The sequence below is a fragment of the Balaenoptera musculus genome, chromosome 13 (assembly GCF_009873245.2).
Source record: "Balaenoptera musculus isolate JJ_BM4_2016_0621 chromosome 13, mBalMus1.pri.v3, whole genome shotgun sequence".
Classification (NCBI taxonomy): Eukaryota; Metazoa; Chordata; class Mammalia; order Artiodactyla; family Balaenopteridae; genus Balaenoptera; species Balaenoptera musculus.
In genome coordinates this window covers 85,846,720-85,861,815 of record NC_045797.1, presented here as the reverse complement: position 1 = coordinate 85,861,815, position 15,096 = coordinate 85,846,720, and positions in this window count along the sequence as shown.

Below are 15,096 nucleotides of genomic sequence, written 5' to 3'. Positions count from 1 at the left end.
TAACAAGGTATTATTAATGATCCCCTAATCTGATCTCTCATTTTATAGTTGGGCAAAGGGAAGACTAAGGAAGTGAAATTATTTCCAGTTTTACTTAAAAGCGGGAATTATTTAGTCTTTTGCATTGATTAAAACTTTCTCAGATGAGCTGTCCTCCTTGATTCTCATAATGACCAGGAGCACCTCCGCAGGCTGGGTCATCCTCACCCTCAGATGCGGATGCACACGTAGTGATCTGCAGCTTGAAGTTCTCGCAGGAATGTGGCCATTGCCCGTGGACCATGGCTTCCATGGGGCTGGACAGAAGATCAGGGCAGCTTACCCTGTGCTTGGCAAACTGCCACATGAGGGTCTTTGGGCTGCCAAGGAGTTTTTTCAAGGCTGCTCTGGGTGAAAAAGTAAAGACTCCATCTTTTCCAATTTTAAAACTAGGCTTCTCTGCTGATAATTTGGTATATGCAAAGAGGGCTAAACAGATTTCTATGACACTTTGAAAACTCTTGAATTACGCTCTGATTTCCTGATTTGATACGTGGAGAACTATGACTCAGATAGGTGAAGACACCTGCTGGAGGCCACCCAGCTCAGCTATCCTCACAGCCCGCTTCTGCTAATCCCTAGACCAGCACTCCCGCCACAAAACAAAGTCCTCCGTTTCAGGTATTAGTGACACTCATTTGATGGATTTCCTATGGGAGTCAAACTATCCATGTACGTGAGAAGATAGTTTTGGAACCCCAAAATAATCATTTTGAAAGTATTTACGTGACTACCTGAGAGCAGGTCATTTAAAAACGTATCTACTTTAAAAAATATATATAAGGTAGGAATTTGATATTGTCATCGACACTTCAAGGCCTGCCTTCATTAAAAGTTAAGGCACATTAAAATCAGCAATAATAGAATTATTCCCTAAGATTACAGGTAAGTGTGAAATGGGTATTGATCTTAAATGTTTCCTGTTATAATTTCTAGGGTTTTAAAGAAATCTGGGTACTGTGTCTTTGAACATGAGGACCGTGTAATCTTGATGAGCTGGAAACAGCAAGCACTTATTTTCCCAGTGCAGGGAAAACAGAAGAAAGAGGACATTTCTCACCAGGCCCTATGCTGAGGAGGGTGGCAGGTGGCCCTTGGGTGCTTCTTTGCTTGGGGAAAATCCATCGGCAGAAACCAGGTCCTTGGTGGGTCAGGGTCTGCTCTGAGGATGCTGGGCTTGGCCTCCTAGGAGAGAAGGAGGGCACTCTCTGCCCCCGAGGAGTACCCGATCCCTGTAACCACTCAGGATTCCTGGGGTCAGGAGCCAGCTCTTATTCAGCCTTTCCTGGCCAGGTGGCTTTGTGCCAGGCTGGCCGGGTCTTTGATCTCTTTGTTTTTCAACACAGAAAATCTTTCTTTCCCCTTTGTTTTTCTCTTCCGGTCCCTGGCCTCTTGTTTGATGTTGCTTGTTCAGCGTAGCAGTACTGATTCCTGCAAAATGAGCCCACTTATCCTTCCAGATATTGGAGATCTGAAAGCCACCTTCGCCCCACAGAGACTCCTCTGGCAGAAATCGCCAACTTTGTCCTCAACAACAGGTGTCACTGTTGCAGCAAAAACCCTGCCAGGGCCAGGTCAGCCCGAAGACATTTATACCCAAGGGAGAAAAGGCCCTACAAGAGACGCAAACTTGGCAAAAGGAACTCCGAAATGAACGTGAAACCTCATAAAGGCTGTAAATCATCTGCATGTCGTGAAAGGCTGAGCGCCCATCCTTTTGGAAGTGAGACAGTGGGACTGGGCCGGATCGGTAAACACCGACGGTCTCACAGAAATGGGCAGAGCCGGCACGTCCTGGAGGCCGGTGCTGCTTCCTGGCCCAGCAGGGATGGAGGGGAGCAGGGACAGACCCCTAGTCTCCTGGACCACAGTCTGGGGGGAGTTTTCTGTGCTGGGTCTGGTGCTCGTGTCCCCAGTCTCTCGGTGACGACCTCAGCAAGAAGCCGTGGGCTGGCACCCACGCAATTCACTGGGTTTGCCCAGGGACACCCAGAGAGAAGAGAAGCTGTGCAAGACCCACTCTTGTCTCGCAGCTCAGGCTGGTAGAGACAGAACAGTGAACTTATTTACAAAACAGAAACAGACTCACAGACATAGGAAGCACACTTGTGGTTACCAAAGGGGAAAGGGTGAGGAGGTATCAATTAGGAGTTTGGGATTAACAGACACACACTATTATACATAAAATAGATAATCAGCAAGGACCTACTGTATAGCACAGGGAACTATATTCAATATCTTGTAATAACCTATAAGGGAAAAGAATCTGAAAAGGAATATATATATAAAACCCCGGCACTTTGCGGAACACCTGAAACTAACACACCGTGGTAAATCCGCTCTACTTCAAGACCAGCACAGCGCGCCACCATCGTCCAGACTTCTCCCGGGTCTCTGTACCCAGAAACACAGGGCCTTCCAGTGAATCGTGCAGACGTCCTTTTAGGCTGGGGGATTCCATGTGACTGTCCAAGACCGCTCACTCGCAGGGGTGCTAATGGTTACAAGACTCAAAACTCTTTACTCTCAAGTGGGCTTTGTTTTTTGCAGACGTGGTTGTTCATTTAAAGTCCAAACATCCTGAAATGTTAATAAGAAGTCAGAATTTACCTACCTTTAGGCATACACGAAAACTGCCCATTTCAGTAGACAGGACCTTGGAAGGCTGACCAGCAGCTTAGCATGCCACCGTTGGATTTAAGTACAGCGTACACCCATCAATAGAGGAAATAAAAGAAAGGAAGAAACATTGGGAGAGAAGGAGCCTGGGAACATGTGCTCAGAGAGCTGGATCCATCATATTCCAAACAGGATCTGTGTCCCGGGAAGCCAGGGCTGGGCGGGGGCAGGCTGGGATCACAGCTGCTGTTTAGTGAGTGGTCCATTCATGACACACAAGTCACGCTTCCTAAGGATGCACCCCTCCCCCAACATCTGCACCAATAATGACGTAAGGATCGTTTCTAGTTTTGCTTCAGGGAGGGAAAGACAGGAGAGTATCTGTCAACTCAAAAGTATTAGGTGCTGAGGATGCCCAGGAGGGAACAGATAAAATTGTCCCCGGAGATGGAGGCAACACTGTGTGAATAACTCAGATTCCGTTCACAGACTGGCTTGTTTTTTGTTTTTAAGCACATCCAATAATTCTTTTTCATTTTGAAAATTGTCTTTAGATTCTGCTTTTCAAAATGAACCCCTTTCTCTCAGTGCTGTACATGCTGCAACGTAAGTCATCCTTGCCACTTCCTACCCATCTTTTCTCTAGTGGGTTCTTCTATCTACCTCCATGCCCCTCAGTATCAAGTTACACCATCATTTCTATTTCTCTCTCTTTTTAAAAATAAACTTTATATTTTAGAGCAGTTAGTTTTACAGAAAATTGGGCGGATAGTAGAGGGATTTCCTATATTCCCCCTCTTTCCTCTGTCACAGTTTCCCTTATTATTAGCATCTTTCATTAGTGTGGTACTTTTGTTACAATTGAAACAATTTTGCAACAATATGAACAAAGGCCAGAGTTTACACTGGAGTTCTCTCTCTGTGTTGGGCATTCTCCTATGGGTTTTGACAAATGCATAATGTTATGTGTCTACCAGCACAGTATCACACAGAATAATTTCCCTGCCCTTAACATTCTATGTGCTCTGCCTATTCACCCCTACCCTGAGACCAGGTTTCTGTACTTGATCAGTAACTAGCTAACTATGTAACCATCATTAGGCATCTGATCTTTCCAAGCCTCAACTTCCAAATAGATGAAATAGGATTTAAATACTATCTACTTTATGGGGTGTTTGTAAAGATTGAGAGAGAAAATGAATATAAAAGTACCATGCATAAATCCTTACGCAGAAAATGTTTAATTAGTAATAGATAAAGTGGGTTAATACTTGGCTCTCCTTCCACAAGCACAGAGCTTTATGGCTAGAAGGGCTTCGGCTGGGATAAGGGTGTTTTACCTCAGTGCTGCCAGCACTGGTAAGGGTTGTCTGAGGGCTGCTTTGTGCAGGATCCTGAAGCCGGTGCCACTTAAGCAGGACAGAGCTTTGACCTTAATCATCACAGACACTCAGGGGCGTAGGAAGGAGAAGTAGGGTCACACTGCTGCATACTTGCCGTTCCGAGTCCCTAGTAACCTCATCTCAGACACGCCCAAGGCGGTCAGGGAGCCCTCCACCTGGGCAGTGCAGCTCACCTGGTGGCGATTAGGTCCAACCCTGTCTCCCAGGCTGCACTGCGGCCATTTCCCATTAAAGGACGCGGATCCTACGGCTCTTTGATGCAATACAACGCTAACCACCTAGCCTTGAAGTAGAGGGAGACCTCTTCAAGAAGGAGGTGCCAGTGGTAAATCTTATACCCATTAACTCGGCCTTTGGTTGGGATCAGGGATTTCATTCCTTAGCTCCAGAGCAGAATTCCTCATCTCTTCTCCCAGGATAGAGTGAGACCCTGAACTTTGCTACGTGTTTGTCAGAAAGATGCAACAGCACTGTGGTTGCACAGAATCCCTGTGGAGACCCCGTGCCCGCCCTGGAGGGGACACCGTGTGGGCCCGAGTGTCCTCCCACACTACCCACATGGCAGGCCCATGGGTGGATGCACACCAGTGCGCAAGCAGCCCTGCTTTAAAGGAAATGTCACAGGTGAGAGGCGTGACACACAGGACAGGAAGATCTGGAGGTGACCCTGGGCATTTGGGGGGCAGCGGTCACTCTGAATGCGTCCCAGTCTTCTCTCCTTCTCCCCTCTGCTGTCCCCTTCCCCGGAAGTCGGGTTAGAGAGGAGGGGTCCGTGTCACCGTAGGGATGGGGGTCCCTCAGGTCTCCTCTTCTGTTTCAGACAAGCCGTGGTCTCACTGGCCTGCCCGATGGTTTGGTTGGAGCGGCCACGAGGTTGGACTTGCTCTGGAGACGTGTGCCAGGACGAGGTGAAATGTCCCCGGATGTGACAGTGTGGAGGCCGCCCGAGCTCACCGCCCACGGGGAATCTCGGCCCTAGTCCCTCCTCCAGGCTGCACTGCCCTGGGGTCTGCTTACTCAGCGGTTTGCCTTCCCTGCTCGTCAGAACTTGGATGAAGTGTTCCAGATGCAATTTCTAGCAAGTCAAACACCTATTTCTAACAATACCGAGGACTTCTTCAACTCAAAATTTCTGAAAATGGCAAGACAATTAGTTGAGAAGGGGCAGACCCACACTATGGAATGAGGGAAAACAGCACATTTTATTTTTATTTATTTTTTTAAATTGAATTTTAGTTGATTTACAATGTTGTGTTAGTTTCTGTTGTATAGCAAAGTGATTTAGTTATACATACATATATATTCTTTTTCATATTCTTTTTCATTATGGCTTATGACAGGATATTGAATATAGTTTCCTGTGCTATACAGTAGGACCTTGTTGTTTATTTTATATATAGCAGTTTGTATCTGCTAATCCCAAATCCCTAATTTATCCCTCCCCCACCCCCTTTCCCCTTTGGTAACCATAGTTTGTTTTCTATGTCTGTGAGTCTGCTTCTGTTTCGTAGGTAAGTTCATTTGTGTCATATTTTAGATTCCACATATAAGTGATACCATATGGTATTTGTCTTTCTCTTTCTGACTTACTTCACTTAGTATGATAATCTCTAGGTCCATCCATGTTGCTGCAAATGCCATTATTTCATTCTTTTTTATGGCTGAGTAGTATTCCATTGGATAGATGTACCACATTTTCTTTATCCACTCATCTGTTGATGGACATTTAGGTTGCTTCCATGTATTGGCTATTGTAAATGTAAACAGCACATTTTATTAATCCTTTTCAGGTACAAATTCAAGTACATTCTATACAGTGGTTCTAACGTTAATTTCCTCAGTTAAGTGTGACTAAGATAAGCATCTCTATAGGGGTCTTTCCTAGATTTATCTTAACTTCTTAGCCAAACTTTGCAGGTCAGCTTCCATAGGTGCCATGTTTTCTGATTCAATGCCAATATGTGCTAGAATGGAACTTCTTTCTATTACATTCTTTTAAGAATTTTCAGAAAGTCCTTGATTTCTAATTTTAGTTCCTAAAATAGAATCATAAATAGTTAATTCCTATCAACTGCCTTGCTATAAAGGCTTCCTTCCCTCCCTCTGCTTCGCCTACCTCAGCTCATGACTTGATGGAGTGGGGAGGGGGCAGGTGGGGTGGCGGCAGGATGGGGTGAGCACTTCTTCTTCTATTTGGGTGCCCCTAGCTGGCTTTGTGTCTCTGTATCTCCCACCAGTGGCCCCTACCTGTCCTGTTATAAACCTCTGTGTTTCCTATATTGTAAATACTGGAAGAGTTCTGTAAAATCTGTGGGGTTTGGCTTGTGTATGTGTTATTGTTTGAAGAATCAGTTCAATTCTGAAATGATAAGGGAGCCATGTCCTTCACCTTTGGACATTAACCATCTTCCTTGGTGAAAGAGGCTCAGGGCTTCAGTACATAACCAGGCCATGTCTGTTGATGGATAACCCAGGAGCCAGCTGACTGGCCGTGTCATCTACCCCTGGATGGAGCACACGTTTACCTCACTCCAAGTCCTGCATCACCTGGTCTCATCACCCATCCAGGTGCTGATCTTTGAGAGGCTGAAGCTGGAGTCACGGATGCTTGCCTTATCTGCCAGCCTCACTGACAGCGGCTTGTTTTGCCCATAGGCTGCTGAAGCCTCCACGGGTCTTCGCAGTCACCCCTAGGGCAGATATCCTTGTAAGAAGCGCAACCTGCCCAGGAGAAGCTCTTCATCCAGTCAAAGGGAGGGGAAATGTCTCTCCAGTCCGCACCACTTTGTCTTCCGGAAAATGAGTAAATATTATCAAAACCACCAACCATACACTTTGAGTAGATAATCACTAACAGAAAATAAAAACAGACAATTATCCCAAATAAAAGGACCACCACAGAGCTGCTGGCTGCAAGCTTTGCCTTGCCTATGTCTTGTTCAGTATGGAGAAACTTAGGTGCCAGGAAACCTGGATATCTTTTCTTTTTTTTTTTTTTAGTTTTAAAATTTTATTTATTTCAGATTCTTTTCCCTTATAGGTTATTATGTAATGTTGAGCATAGTTCCCTGTGCTATACAGTAGGTCCTTGTTGGCTATCTATTTTATACATAGTAGTGTGTATATGTTAATACCAGTCTCCTAATTTATCCCTCACCCCACCCCCCTTTGCCCTTTGGTAACCATAAGTTTGTTTTCTGTGTCCGTGAGTCTCTTTCTGTTTTGGAAATAAGTTCATTTGTGTCTTTTTTTTCTTTTAGAGTCCACATATAAGTGATATCATATGATATTTGTCTTTGTCTGGCTTACTTCACTTAGTATGATAATCTCTAGGTCCATCCACGTTGCTGCAAATGGTGTTATTTCATTCTTTTTTATGGCTGAGTAATATTCCACTGTATATGTATGTGCCACATCTTCTTTATCCATTCATCTGTCGATGGACATTTAGGTTGCTTCCATGTCTTGGCTATTGTAAATAGTGCTGCAATGAACACTGGGGTGCATGTATCTCTTTGAATTATAGTTTTCTCTGAACCTAGGTACCTTTTCCTAGGAATTGTATGAGGCAGGGGTTCTGGGACACACTCTGTTCCCTTGGCTCTGCTGTTCTCTTCTTCTGATCAGAGTGGTAGCCAGGAAACTCACAGTTCTCAAGCTATTTTCTCTGGGTTTTCTTTTTGAAGTACATGCTGGGCATTCAGAAGAGAATGAGGCAGAAAATGGGGAGAAACTTGGAAAGAAAACATTTAAAGAAATAGTATGAAAAAAAGTCTAGCATAAAGTCCAAATAGCCTAAAGTCTTGTGCTGGATTTTGTATGTATGCTGAATATAGCTTGAAAGGAGTAGGCTGAATTAAGACAAAAATGAGCTACTGAGACTGACAGTGATAAAATAGAATAAAAATATACAGTGTTGAAGAGGGTGAAGGGGTATGGCATACTCGCACACAGATTGTGTGAAAATAATTTGTTGTAACCTCTTTACAGACTGCATTAAAAGCTTTAAAAATGTTTGTTACTTTGACCTGCTTCTAGGGATTTATATTAAGAAAATTATTAGTCAAGTGCCAAAATATGTATACACAAAGATGTTCATCAAAGTGTTTTTTAATATAAAAACAACAACAAAAATTAATCAACTGTGATCTTATTTAAGGCTGTGTAGCAAATAATAGTATTGCACCCATTTGGTGGAATGGCAAAGCCACTGAAATCATAATGAACATTATATAAACATTGTAATGAACACATAATGAACATGATAATGAAATTGTTACTACCAAAACCTGATAATACATTACAGATAGCATATACAGTGTGATTTCATTGTGTAATATAAACATGTATATTATAAATCTATAGGAAGCAAAAATGACAAGCTCCAAAATCGTTACAAAGGGATTAAAAAAGATATCTCCCCCCTACAATTGGGTTAGCATAAGTCAAATCAAGTTGATATTAATCTCCCATAGTTCTGAAGAGATTACACACGATTTTTTTCTTTCTTTTCCTTTTTTTCTTCTCTGTATTTTCTATTTTTCCAAATAAGCATGCATTATTTGTATACTCAAAGTAAAAACTAAAAATAAATAAAATGTCAATCTGAATTTAAACATCCTTTCCTTAAAAGAAGAAATCAACAGTTATTTGACCTTTGTTTTAAAAAGCGATTTCTTTGTAAATTTAAGGTTTTTCAGTTTAGGACACTTTGAGTCTTTCTCCCAGTTCCTTCAAAGCTACAGTTTGGAAATGCCAGCTGCCATCTGTTCGAGTATTGACCTCGATCATCGGGGAAGTGAAATTGTGCTTAGAAAAGAAGCACAGAGGAGAATCCTGAGACTTCAACTACAGTCAAACACAAAGCAGATTGCTCTTCCTGAGAGAAAATTCAGGGAGCTTGAGTTGTCTGCTGGTTCCTGTTGCCCTTCAGTTTGATTTTACTTTGTAGCTCTTTCCACAAAGATGTAGTTGATAGGATAGATAGGGTACACATTCATTGATCTTCAACTATATTCTCTTGCTGTTAAGAAAACTGTTCTGTCTCCATGAAGAAACATGTGAAGATACAGTTTCTGTTCTTTTGGAATCTGACACAATATATTTAATAGCTGGTTCAGCCCTGAGTATAAACTAATCAAAATGAATGCTGGTTGTTTTAAAAACAAAGGTACTTGGGATCATATTTGCAGGCTGGAAGAATATCGGGGAGCTCAGGTGTATTCACGTAACTTCCAATTAAACCATTCGGTTTGGAAGAGTATTTTTTCCTTTGTTGCAGCAGGAAGATCTACTGTAGTGCAGGTCACCTGCTAAGGCAAGCCTTCACTTGGAATTTTGATTGATTTCTACTCCTCTTTCGAGTGGACCTTCTTTAGCTTGGTGCCGATGGTTAGGTCCAGTTAAGAGCATCTTTGGATTCTGACAGAAGAGCATTTGAACCACCTTGTATCGCTCATCAACTACATGTCCCTGGGCAAATTATTCCAACTTTTGAGACTTAGTTTCCTAAGCCACAAAATGGGGGTAATGTTATGTACCTTGCCCAATTGTAATGCAATTGAGATCATATAAGTCATCAAGAGGTCTGCGTGGCCAGCAAAAAACATACCTCATCAATAGTAGTTGTTCTTGCAAATATCATTAATAAAACAAAATAAAGTTGGCTTCCAGATACAAACCTGCTTCACATGAAGGCAGTTTTTGAATATAAAATCATCTAAAAAACAAGCTAATTCTGTAGCCAGTGCAAATATTAATTATCAGTCTAGCGAGAAGCAGGTCACAATGCTGAATGTCAATGTGATAAAATGTTTCCCAGTTACAAGACAGTAGCACCTTGCTAATTTGTCATTAATGGGCCCCTGGAGCTGAGAGAGATGACAAAAAATTTGTGTGAAGAAAAAATTCTCACTGATTAAATCAAGCTTCTGCAGTTTTGAAAAAAAGTGCTACCTTTGTTAGCTCTGCTTTAGAGTTTTAATGATATCCATATAATTGACAGGGTCTTCAACAGTTGAAAATTTACCACTTCAAGTTTGGCAAAATTTTTTCAACTAAATGACAAAATCTTCTCACTGTGGATGGGAGACTAGAGACTTGGCTAAAGAAATTTAAATTTTTTTCTGAATTTTAGTTCAACTACCTAGATATTTTGCAACTGGCTGTGTCTTCAAAATCAACCCTTTATATTTGCATTATCATCAGGAACATGTCAAGATTATTTAGTATTTCCATACGAATATGGGAAAGTTTAACAGAATAAATCTGGTGAGAAGTAAGGGTTATGTGTTGAAAAAGCCAATGTTTTTGAATTCAAATACATCTGTATTTGATTTCTAGTTTCAGACTGAGTATGTGACCTTGGGCTGTATAGGTAAAATGGGGACTGTTTTTCCTGCCTGACAGGGTCGATAGAGACAAAGTATGTGATGAGCTTGAGTACAGCAGGCCATTACAGCATCCACACCGTATGCTGTAATGGCAGCTTCTCTTATCATATACATTATTTGTTAATTAAATATCATTGGAAAGAAAAAAAGCTCAGTTACCAATCCTAATTTCAATTCCAACCTTTTCACCTATAACAAATACTTTGAGAGAATTAGAGCTATCAAATGTTTCCTCTAAGGACTGGCTAAAGACACAGAGGTAATCATTTTTAAAACGGTGATTGAGTGAGAATCCAGTTCACCAGTGATTTGTGCAGTAGCCCTTCCATGTGGCCTGGTGTGCAAGTCTCATCATAAATGTTCCCTCCCCCAGCAGAGGTTTTTTTTTTTAACTTTTTTATTGGAGTATAATTGCTTTACAATGGTGTGTTAGTTTCTGCTTTATAACAAAGTAAATCAGTTATACATATACATATATCCCCATATCTCCTCCCTTTTGCGTCTCCCTCCTTCCCACACTCCCTATCCCACCCCTCTAGCTGGTCACAAAGCACTGAGCTGATCTCCCTGTGCTATGCGACTGCTTCCCACTAGCTGTCTATTTTACATTTGGTAGTGTGTATATGTCCATGCCACTCTCTCACTTTGTCCCAGCTTACCTTTCCCCCTCCAGAGTTTTTGAATTGAAGTTTCTTCAGCGTCTGGCCACTCCATGGATACATAGCAATCCAGAATGAATGTCCTGCAGGGCTGCCTAGGATCTCAGACCTTCGCTTCTGTTTTAACAGGGAATTTGGTTCCTAAAAACAAAGCCCACACTTTAGGCAGGATATTGGCCAGGCCAGTGGAGGCAATGCCATTGAATCAGCCCGATCTGAGGTGCTGGGATCTGGGATCCGTCTCAGTTCTACCTGCAGTGTGCTGTGGACCCTGAGCAATACGTGTATCCTCTCTGATGCATTTCCTCACCTGCAGTCCTGTTGGAGGTCCCCACCCTGCTCCCCGATCCTAAAGTTTAGGACCCTGCATCTGCCCAAGTCTAGGTTTTCATCAGAACGTCACTTGTTCTATAAAGAAATAACAAAGAAATAACTAGTTACAGCCACTACTGTACAAAAGCTTTTAGTCATTAGGAACAAGCATATTCTAACTGGGCTCATTTACGTGCTATAGGAGTTTCTACTGGGAGAATGAAACCCAGCTGACAGTTTTCCCAGTGGGGTAGTCTTGTGCTATGTACATTTCCAAACAATTTACATTTCTCCCATTTTTAGCAACTATTAGAATTCCTTAGCTGAGACACTTATGTTTCCTAACATTATTTCATATTATTTTGTCATAATTTATATTGAGAATCTCCATTTATCTTCCAAAGATTAATGCATAATCGTATGTGGTACTATTAATATGTCTTTACTTATAAACTTGTAGTTATAGGGATCCACTGCTCCTTTTCATGAAAAAGCTTCTTTTTAGCAATCAACCTCTTAGTTCTAATGAAGTTGTATTTATAACCCTGAGGTATAAAACATATAATAATGTCCAACACTTTTATGGTGACCGTTTTATGTCTGGCCTCACCCTAAGGTATTCAACTCATTTAATCCTCATGAAAAATCTATAAGCTTGGGAAGGTAGTATTATTACCTCCATTTTATAGATGGAAAAACCGAGGCACTGAGAGAGAACTATCTTGTCCGCGGTCACAAAACTTGTCAATGGTGGAAGCTGCAATTTAACCTGAGCAGGGTGAGTCCAGTAGGTATAGACCCCCTGCATTCATGGCTTTTCACCAAAAAATGGAACTCATTTGGTTAAAACACAGAGGCTTGGGAGCCAAGAGCCCCCAATGCTTCATCTTCACTTCATCCCCTGGGGCAGCCCTAACAGGGGTTCTCAGTGCTGGCCCTCGGACGTTTCCTTTGCCACACTACTCTCTGGTGTGCTCTCCAGTCTCATTGCTTTAAGTAGCTTATATGCTCCCAAATGTATATCTGATCCCTCCCCTGAACTCCAGCCTTCTACAACCACCTACTTACTTGACATCTCTTGTCGGATATTTCATTGGATTGTCACTCAACATATCCCAAACCAAACTCCTCATTCCTCCATCCCTACACACACACAGAACTCCCTCTGCATCTCAGTAAATGACAATCTGTCCTTACAGTTGCCCAGTCCAAGCACCGGGAAGTCTGTCACCTTGGACTTATTTTCTCACCGTTCACGTGGAAAATCCTACTGGAGCCAACTTCAAAATAAATCCAGTATCTGAAGGCCTCACCATTTCCTTTTCCATTCCCTGATCCATCGTCTCTCCAATGGATTATTACAACTGCTCCAGATTGGTCCAAGCTTCTCCACTTGCCTCTGTAACATGGGCTGTTCTTGACATAGGGACTGGGGTGATCTCTTTACGTGGAAATTCCATCATCTCAGTTTCTTGCTCACAAGCTGATGGTCCCCATCTTCCCCTAAATAAAAGTTACACATTCTCCCTGACCTGACTTTCTGCTGTTCCCCTGGCCAGCTCCTCCACACTTGTCCATCCACATCACTGGCGTCCTCCCTTTTCCTTGGACATGCTGAGCAGGTGTCCACTCCAGGGTCTCTTCCTGTGGTTCTTTCTTTTGGATACTCTGCCATCAGATAGTCTCATGGCTCCTTTCCTTCTTTCCCTCAGATCTTTGCTAGAGTACCACTATATTACAGAGACCCATTCTTGGGCACTCTCAAAAGAGCTACCCCCTCCCACCTCTCCTGGAAATTTCTTTTCTCTCACCTTGCTTTATTGTTCTTCATAACATTTAACACCATCTAACATGCTCCATAATTTTGATCATTACTTCTACCCCCTCCCACTCCAACCCCTACCAGAATGCTATCTCACGAGGATAGGGATTTTATTTTTGTTGGTGGTGCAGAAGCGATAGGGGGCATAGTAGTCAGGTAATACATATCTGTAGAATACAATAATGAGTGACTCTCCTAGAAATGTCCAGGTTTCATGGAACCCAGCCACCTGGGCTCAGTAACAGGGGTGCAAACACAGTGGCGGTCTGAGCTGAGGTGTAAGGGAAGGAAGCTGGAACCAGGTCAGACCTGGCTGCTGAGCTGACTTGAAACCCTGAGAACCAGAGTCTAACACTTCCAATTTGGTAAGGAGGGTTAGTGGCACAGCAAACTTTTGCTTAATCCATGCCAGTGCCAGAATCCAGGGCAACCTACTCTGAAAGGTGGGATGCAGGAGGTGACATGTGCAGTGAAGGTCTCAAAAAGTTCAGTCTATTTGTAGCAGAAGGAAGTATGAGACTGGGGCCTGGAAAGTGACACGAGCTGGATGGGGAGTCAGGACTGAGCATCAAGGCAGGAATACCAGCAAGGCAGCAGGGATGTTGAGAGTCCCAGCACTGCTGGGGCCACATGAAAAGTGTGGGGAGTGATGGGAGAGGACAAACAGGACTATCCACACAGACTAGACTCTGGGTCTGGCAAACACTTCTACCACATGCAGACTTCTGCCCTCCTGACAGCCGGGTGCTATAGCTTCTCCCCTCTGGGGCTGGGATTCTGCAGGTGCTGAAAGACAGCACCTGTAGCCAGCGGAGCCAGGGAAGGCAGGGCTGACACCTATCGCCACAGCCTAACAGATTATCTTTCCGGAGGTTTCTCCAGCTTATGTTTATGGTATTTACCTTCTGTTCTTTTTGGGTTGTTTGTTTGTTTAAAGGAAGATGAAATAACCTCACACAACATCATGCCACTTGAAAATAACATGAATCTGAGATTGTTTGCCTCATTATCTCCTTGTAAAAACAAACACCGCTGTCTCCTGCCCACCTCTCTCAGGCGGGCCTGCTGTCAGAATTCTCCTGTTAGAGCAAACTTACCACTGCGTACACATCATTCTTTCTCATAAGCAAATTTTTTCCATAAATCTCAGTGGTTTCTACAGCCCTTCTCCTCCAAGAAGCCTTCTTTGTGGATTTCCGATAACATTCGTTCTCCCCTACGACCAGCCGGCAGCTCTGTCTATTGAAAATGTGAAATATTGTTCCTTCCTTGTGTTGCCCCAAATCATTCCATGTTTATGTCTCTAGCCCAGATTTCTACTCTGAGCCCAGACCAATAGCTTAGTTGACATCGACACTTGGAAATCTCAAAAGAAAATGTCTCAAACTTCAATATTGAACATTTATGTCTTCAATCCTGGTGTATTTCAGTGCATGACACCGATATCCCTCCTGGGATATCTCATGTGGGTTAACAACTGTTTCACCTTGAAAACTGCATAAAAGCCAAGCATGGCTTTATTCCCATTTAACATATGCAAGCACATGGCATAGACTCAACCTGACAAGTTCAATAACAGAACACAAAATGCCATATTAACCTACCCCTGGGATAAGGATGGTGGAAGACCCCTCCCCTCTGCTGGGACACCTTCCTGCCTTGTACATGTCAAATACTTGCCTAGTCTGGCTACTGGAGAGATTTGTTTCCAGCAGCACAATGAACCATGCTCCCTGAATGACCTTCTTGATGAAAACAATCAAAATGCCATCACTTTACAATTTTTAGAGGTATTTTTCTAAAATTATATAGAAATCATCTTTTTAATTGTATCAATAATCCCTTAAGAA